At 43.5% G+C, this 8,929-nt stretch overlaps 1 pseudogene; it reads right to left on the bottom strand.

Moving 5' to 3' along the window:
* Positions 1-2,055: 2,055 nt before the first annotated feature.
* On the bottom strand, positions 2,056-8,009 carry LOC132350432 (nuclear distribution protein nudE-like 1; annotated as a pseudogene).
* Positions 8,010-8,929: the final 920 nt, after the last annotated feature.

Consider the following 8,929-nt stretch of genomic DNA (forward strand, 5'->3'; position numbering starts at 1 on the left):
GATTGTTGCTATGAAATGTCATGTGTATATATTCTGTGCATGTGTCAATATCTAGCACAGTGAATGTCTAGACATTAGTTCAGTAAATGTTCACTTTTTTTCTTCTTTGTTGGGTCATCACCTTATAACAGTATGAGAATCAATTTTAAGAACCCATCCTCTTGTAAATGCCTCTTAGCTAAGTTTCAAGGGTCATGTCATGGCCCTCTTTCTCTTTTCATACACCTCATTTTCATCCTGCTGGAGACAGCTAGTGGCAATATCTTAGTGTGACAGAAGCATAAATCTCTTCTCTGGCCATGTTTTTCAGTCTCAGCTAGCACTTACAGGGAGTGAAAAGTGGAAACAGGACTCGGGGTTTACAGAACATAACTACATTTTTGGAGACAGGATTGTGTGGTCTTTGCCTTGCAGCCCTCCTGTTCACCATTAGCCCCCAGTAAAATGAAGTCGTCATGTTTTGTTCATAATGAACCACTACGGTTGGAAAAAAGTTTTTTGGGTCCCATCATTCTAAAGAGCTTATTCACCACTGAGGACACCCCTCAGCATGTGTCAATGTTAACAGCTCTCAGGTTCACTTAGAATCCCCTTCTGTGGGCTGACAGAGACCCAGGACCCGGCATGCATCCACGGGCTTCTCTTCTTAATGACCTCTAGGCTTAACGGCTGAGTTCTGCAATTGTCCAACTGAGACTGGAGAGCTCCACCTCTTTCTGGGACAAATAAAATCAGAAAATTATTCTTGCTCCTGGCTTCAAGTTGCAAAACAACTACTTTCTATAGTTGTCTACTGGGTCTACTGTGTCCCACTGTGATGTAATCATTGTTTATAATCTTTACAACAGATTCATGAGATTGGTCTTATTAGAGATCATTTTATAGCTGAAGAAATGGAAGCTTTGAGAGTTTGAAAAACTTGCTCAAAAATAAACAGCTAATAAATGATGAGCTAAGATTTAACCCTACTAGAGCTTGCTCTCTTTTCACTCACCGTGTTCCTGGCAGTGGACATACTGTGAACAAGTGAGCGCTTTGCTTGCCATTTCTAACGGAAGACTGAGGAAGGGATAAGAAGACCCAGGCTCACAGGGCAAATCAGTGGGCGTGCTGGGACCCAAGCCAGCTTACAGCAAGAGATTGTTATTTTCTGTATTAGTTAAGTAGGTTGGGAAAGGGCTTGAATTTGGATTCAAACCTCAGCATTTACAAGCCGCTTGATTTGGGGCTAGTCACTTTATTTGAGTGTCAAAATTCTCTCTTGAAAAATGAGTAGAAGCACATTGGATGCCTCATTAGTTACTATGAGACTAATGAATTGGGATAGTTAGAGAAGGCCTGCGTGACAGAAAAGTTTCATCTTGTTTGCCAACTTCACTCAGCTGCTGGTGGATAACTTCACTGAGGACTCCGAAGGTCTAGTCAGGGATCAGAAGGAAAAAATGCAATGACTGATTAGTGACAATGGCCTCATCATGAGAGCGGTAAATGTGGTTTTGTCCTACTTATTTGCTCTCTTGATTTAAAACAATATTACGTTGCCAGCTGGAGATTAAGGAGGTGCGATAAATCAGCCCAAGATTACACAGCTAATAGGTGGCAGACCCAGGGATGCTTGACTACAAGATCTGTATCTCTTCCAGTGATTCCCACAGAATCTGTGGCAGCGGGTCCAGGACCTCTTAGGGTATCATAAGATTCAACCCCAAACATCCTCTTGAGATGTGGAACCCACAGAACCTTGCAGACAATGTGGATGAATCACATTAGGTCAAGGCAGGTGGCAATCAAGGTGAGATTTCTGCACCCTACTTCTAAACCCCCACTAACTCTTTCCAAAGAAGTTTCAAAACTATTAGTTCATCTGAATTAGGTTGTTCAGAAAGGTTAATTATTGCAGGCACCTCAAGCTTCATTGTTTACTATTTTGTGTGGCCCATGCCAGAAGGAATGGACTGTTGTCTGAGATTTGATCTCATGAATTTTTTTATATTCTCCAGCTTGATAAGTTTCCCCTCTGATTCCCTAGCTGCTAAAAGCCACCAGCTTCAACTATCACTCCCTTATTGCCTTAACTATATCATCCCGGATACCAGCAACTTCTTTGGCTTTAATATCTGCATCTGCTTGGATGTTTTCAGAGTACACTGGAAAAAAAAAAGAAATAAGAGGAAGAGGGTGGAGGAGAAAATAATGATGATATTAATGGCTGCTATCCATTATTCCCAGTCACTGAAATGATCAGTTTTCTCACTTGCAAAATGATTGAGACAATAGTATGTACCCCTCATAGGGCTGTTGTAGGGCTAAATGAGGTAGTACATATAAAGCACAAGCACCCCTGACTGATATAGGGTAAGATCCCTAAAGTATTAGATAGCATAACTTTATAGGTACTTTATTAATATTTTATACAAGATTATCAGACTTACACTGTTATTACGTTCTTTTTCTTAGAGCTTTATTAAGGTAAATTTATTGTATAAAACTACATTAACCTAAACTTTAAAATTTGATGAGTTATAATATATGTTTCTTTATACACCACGAAAACATCCTAAAGAAGATAATATTTTCTCATACCCCATTGTAATACATGCCTTGTATCACCGTGGCCCAGCACAAACAGTATCGTTTTATTTTTTTTTTAACTTTTTATCTTATATTGGAGTATAGTTGATTAACAATGTTGTGATAGATTCAGGTGTACAGCAAAGTGATTCAGTTATACATATACATGTATCTATTATTTTTCCAAGTCTTTTCCCATTTAGGTTGTTACATAATATTGAGCAGAGTTCCCTGTGCTATATAGTAGGTCCTTGTTGGTTATCCATTTTAAATATAGCAGTGTGTACATGTCAATCCCAAACTTCCTAACTGTCCCTTCCCCCCACCCTTCCCCCAGTAACCATAAGTTCGTTCTCTAAGTCTGTGAGTCGGTTTCTGTTTTGTAAGTAAGTTCATTTGTATCATTTTTATTTGATTCCACATATAAGCAATATCATATGATATTTGTCTTTGTCTGACTTACTTCACTGGGTATGATAATCTCTGGGTCCATCCATGTTGCTGTAAATGGCATTATTTCATTCTTTTTAATGGCTGAGTAATATTCCATTGCATATATGTGCCACATCTTCTTTATCCATTCATCTGTCAGTGGACATTTAGGTTGCTTCCATGTCTTAGCTATTGTGAACAGTGCTGCAATGAACATTAGGATGCAGGTATCCTTTCAGACCATGTTTTTCTCCAGATATATGCCCAGGAGTGGGATTGCAGGATCATATGGTAGCTCTATTTTTAGTGTTTTAAGGAACCTCCATACTGTTCTCCATAGTGGCTGTATCAATTTACATTCCCACCAACAGTGTAGGAAGGTTCCCTTTTCTCCACACCCTCTCCAGCATTTATTGTTTGTGGATTTTTGATGATAGCCATTTTGACTGGTGTAAGGTGATAGCTCATTGTAGTTTTGATTTGTATTTCTCTAATAATTTGTGATGTTGAACATCTTTTCATGGGCCTCTTGACCATCTGTATGTCTTGTTTGGAGAAACGTCTATTTAGGTCTTCTGCCCATTTTTTGATTGGTTTTTTTGTTTTGATGATATTAAGCTGCATGAGCTGTTTGTAAGTTTTGGCGACTAATCCCTTGTCAGTCACGTCATTTGCAAATATTTTCTCTCAATCTGTGGGTTGTTTTTTCATTTTGTTTATGGTTTCCATTGCTGTGCAAAAGCTTTTGAGTTTAATTAGGTCCCATTTGTTTACTTTTGGTTTTATTTCCTGAAGGGTGTGAGGAAAGACTCCTGAGAGGGGAGGGCTTGGTTAGCCCCCGAGGCCCCGAGAAATGGACAGCGCCTGATGACAGTGCCTCCAAACTGCAAGCAAGCCCTCAAGGCAAGCAGGGCCCTCAAGCTGTCATCTCATCTTCTGAGGTGTTGGGTGCAGTGGTTTAACTACGGAGGGGACAGAAATCAGTGGCCGTGGAAGTGAGATCTGATGATCCCAATGTTAGGGATGACAGCAGAGAGTAAGTGTGAGGGGAGCTCCAGAGTCACCTCCGAATGAGGTTAGGATACTTCCTCCCTAGGACTGTCTATTAATGTCATTAATAGTAAACCACTTAAAATGAAAGCGTCTATGGGAGTATTTTCAGAAAAGGAATGAAAAGGTAGCATAGGAGCTTGTATTCCCCTTCAGACACACACACACACACACACACACACACACACACACACACACGCTTGCAGCTCCTTCCAGACATGTTTACCCAGGCTTTGGATTTAGTAGACCAACCGCTGTAACTAAGAAAATGACCTCGATTCCGAGGGCTGAGGAGGAAGGAAGGAAAGCTACTCAGGATGAAGGATATCACCTATCATTTCTTTCCTCTCTTGGCTCCTCAAATGTCACCATGTTCCTGTTTTGCTTTGGTGCCAAACCAAGTTGTGACAACAGCTGCTCTGACATCCTAGATGCCAGCCCCTGGTGACATGGCTGACCAGGGACACAGCCAGGACTAAGACAAGAGGCTGGAGGAGTCCTTTTCCTTGGGATTGCAGTTAGTTAGCTGGAGGATTTGCTGGGTTGAATCTCAGAGCAGCCTGAGCGGCAGGGTGCGTGTGTGTCCATCCAAGGAGAACAGATCATCAATGGAGCAAGAGAATCAGTCTGCGCCTAAATGGGACCCTTAGAGCCTGAGAGAAAAATGCCTTCTTCTCTGACGAGGACTGCCAGACAGATATGGCTGCGGCTGTGCTGGGGCTCATAACAGGGACAGGGGGCATAGGCAGGAACATCCAAGCTCTGATCCGCACCTGGGGAAGTCAAGGCTCCCCAGGTTTGTTTCAGGTAGGTCTGCTGCTTTCAGGAAATTCAAGCCAGACAGGCGTTTATCCAGTCCGCACGCTGTTCTGACGTTCATCAACGCCCCGTATCAGTAATAATAGCCAAGGAGAAGGAGATAAACTTTTAAAGAAGATAGAGCAGGAGAGGAAATAGAAGTAGTAGGAAAACCAAGAAAGCTGTCCATCATGCCACAGGGTAGAAGAGAGCAGAGGTCCTCCCTGGAGGGAAGGGGCGGATGTTGACTTTTACTGGAAAGCCATTGTGTGCCTGATATTTTCTGTTAGTTATCTACTGATATCTGAGGGGCCTGAGGGCTCAAGGGGGTGGAATTGCAAAGGAAGGGAAAGCCTCTGTGTAGAACCAGAAAGAGGAAAGCTCTAAGACACAAGCAGGAACCAGTGAGTCATCATGATTAGCTGAAATTAATGAAGATGGGACTAGACACGTAATTAAGACCTTTGCTATCCAAGCAGAAAAGGAAATAAACTTCCATGACATCATCCTCAACACCCCTACGCTAGGCTGCCTGCAGATAGGCTGTCATTTCCCTCCATCATGTATCCTGGCTGCTCCAATCCCCAGGGAGCACCTGGACCAAGATGTGGGCTCTCTGGGAGCCCTCACGGAAGGTTATCTTTCTAATTCTCAGCCCAGCCATTAGGCTCTGACAGCCATGAACACAAAGCAAGTTTGAGAAGTGTTTATCCTAGGATCAGGGAGCCACATTCCCCTTGTAGCTCTCACTTCTCCTTTGCCATATCAGAGAGATTGTGCTTTTATAGCCTGGAGGGTATTTATGGCACCTCTGTGAGTTGATTAGGCTCAGCTGGTTCTATTTTACCTTTCAAAAGTTACATGGAGCCCTTTGTGTGATTTTTTTTTTTTTTAATCCTTCAACCAGGAGACAAAGCGAACTGGAGAAAAAATGTGATCCTGGAAAAAAATCAAATGATGTTCTCCAATTTGTGAAATGCCTTTCCTTTTGTGATTCAGTGAGCCCTGGGGGATGTCTCTTTATGGCATCTCACTTCCAAAGAATGAGGAAGGGGCTACAGGAGGAAACAGGGATGAAGGACTTGACTTGTACCCAAGCCCATAAAAAGGCTGAAGGAAAGAATAGCTTCCACCAGAAACATAGACATCTTGCCTCCCCGACCCTGCACTGGAGAGCTTGGAAAGTTCTCTTCAATGTGTCCGCATCAAAACCTGGCTCTCCAGGTCCCTGATTTATCTAGGGGGATTGGCAGGATTAGTGGCCTGATCTGGGAAAGCTCACCTCTTTAAAGGTGCTATTGACACAGTGGAAGACATTTCAAGGATTATTGAGTCAAGGAATACTACTACTACTACTAATAGTGTAGTGGCAATTGCAGTAATAACTGTAAGTAATCATTATTTGTTCTGCACCTGGCAATCTGATAAGCCATCATCTTATGTAACCCTCACAACAATATTACGACATAGGTTAGCATTACGTTTACTGTCTTGGCAGGAAAACTGAAAATCTGAGAAATCAGGTAGCTTGTTTAAGATCATCTTTTTTGTAATTAGCAAAGCCAGAACTGGAAACCAAGCCAGGTAAGTTCTGAACAAGAGGCCTCAAGCACCATACTGTACTGCTGCTGGGTAATTAATACCACCAATAAGTGAGATACGCAAAGCCTGTTGTAAACTGTAAAGCTCTCACCAGGGCAGAAGGTTGGTGCTCATGCTGTGATGTACGTTGATGCCTGCTTGCCAGCTGCATGCTGGGCTCCTCTGGCTGTGCCTACGGCTGAACATTCTAGGAAAACCTGCTGCGTCCTTTTGGCCTCTGGAACTGTTCCAGGTCCTGCCTCTCACCCTTCACTTTGAACTCACTTTCTCCTCAGCCCCCATCCTGCTGCATCCGAGGCCAGACTCTCTATCTAGCCTCCTTCTGATGGGTGACCCTGCTTGGCTGGCCTTGAATGGCTTCTGTTTGGCTCCCCCTGAAGGCAGTGTTCTCAGGATGGACACCTCTGCCCCAGGCCTCCGCCCATCTCCTGCCCGAGGCTTCTAGCCTCACCAGCCTCCCCTCACACCGTAACTCCCAAGTGCAGTCTCCATGTACCTGATTGCATCATGGTCTCCCTGTCTGCACCTATGCGTGTGGTCCCTTCTTCACATGAAACACTCTCTCTGGAATAGTCTACCTTCTCTTGACTTAATTTCAATTTCTTTTTGGTCTCAGCGTCTGAATCTGTGAGCTGAGTTGCTGGCCCTGCACGGGATCCCACAGTGCCCTGCGTTCACCCATACTGTCCACTTGTCAGATTCCATCATGTCACAGCCTGACAATAAAGGAGCGATTGGAGCCCTCCTTGCAGGCAGGGTCCAGGTCTCAGTGACCCAAGTCTTAGCATAGGCCTGGCACACAGCGGGTACTCACTTGATGATTGTTTAATGAATGAACAAATGGTAAAAAACATGAATTCCGCACTCTGCATCAAGCCCAAGACCCTAGATTCCCTACTTAACTGTACTGTCAATCAGCCGAGAACCACACACCCTCCCTTATCTGGAGTCCTCACCGGAGGATAAGGCGAGGCTCCAAGACAGGGCAGCCTCCAGCTAGCAGGCAGCCTGCTGCAGTCTGTAAAACAAAAAAGTCCAAGTGTATGGTCTACAACGAGAGGCTTTTTCTTTAACTTTTAATTTTGAAACAATTATAAAGCTACAGGAAGTTGCAAAGAATGTATAGGAAAGTCCTCCTTGTTCAAAGTCTTCCAGTGAAACTCCTGTTGCCCTTCTTGCTCACTCCAGGTCATCACTGGCCTGCTCCAGCTCTCTCACATACTTATGTAACTGCTCCTTAATGGCCCGAGTCTGACTCAAATCTTCTTCTAATACTGAGACCTGCTTGTAGCTCTGTTCATATGGATGCTCCAGTTTCTCCTTTAGTGCTTCCACTTCGTACTTCAGTCTTTGCTTATCAGCTTGCAAGTCTCTATTTCTTTGTTCAGCCTGTACTGTGCTTCCAACTCTGCTTCTAATTCTCTGCTTCCTTCCTGGAATTCAGCTAGCTCATCCCAAGCTTCCGGGAAGCTTTGTTTATACTTCAAGGAAAGTTCCTTCCAGTAAGCAGTTTCCTCCTTTAAACTTGAAAACTCTGGTATATCTTCACCATCCATGATCAAGAAAGCCTCCAATGTGTCAAAAGCGCATGTCCCCCTCTGCTCCACCGACGTCTCGCTCCGCTGGCCTGGCCAGGCCCGCCCAGCTGCTCAGCTCCGCGCCCCCTCCGCAGCCTTGAGCTCCGCTCCGCGCATCTCCGCGCCCCGATGCGCGCACCTTCGCGCCTCGCTCCGCGCACCTCCGCGCCCCGCTGCTCCCCGACCCTCAGGGGCTGCGTGGGTGTCCGAGGCCGTTCTGTGACGCACGGAGGCGGGGTTCTGTCACTATTTTTTATTTCAACCATTGTAATAAGTGTGTAGTGATATCGAATTATGGTTTTAATTTGCATTTCCCTAATGCCTGATGATTTTGAACATAATGTCATGTACCTATTTGCCATCTGTATATCCTCTTCAGTGAAGTGTCCATCCATGTCTTCTGCCCATTTTCTAACTGGGTTTTTTTTTTAACTGTTGAATTTCGAGATTTCTTTGTATATTCTGGGAACTAGTCTTTTGTCAGATACATTGTTGACAAATATTTTCTCCCAGTCTTTAACTTGTCTTTTCATCCATCGTCATGGGGTCTTTCATTGAACAAATTTTTAAATTTTTGATGATGTACAGTTTATCAATTTTTCCTTTTATGGGTCGTGCTTTTAGTGCCAAGTCTAAAAACTCTTCACCTGGCCCTAGGTCCAGAAGATTTTCTACTAAGTTTTTTTCCTAAAAATGTAATAGTTTTATCTTCTATATTTAAGTCCACAATTCACTTTGGGTTAATTTACATAAAAGGTATGAGGTTTAGGCTGAGATTCATTTTTTTGCTGATGGATGTACAATGACACCAGCACTAGTTATGGAAAAGGCTATTTTTCTACTACTGAACTGCTTTGGCATCTTTGTTAAAATCAGTTGGGCTTATTCGTGTGGTTATT

This window comes from Balaenoptera ricei, chromosome 16 (genome assembly GCF_028023285.1).
Source record: "Balaenoptera ricei isolate mBalRic1 chromosome 16, mBalRic1.hap2, whole genome shotgun sequence".
NCBI lineage: Eukaryota > Metazoa > Chordata > Mammalia > Artiodactyla > Balaenopteridae > Balaenoptera > Balaenoptera ricei.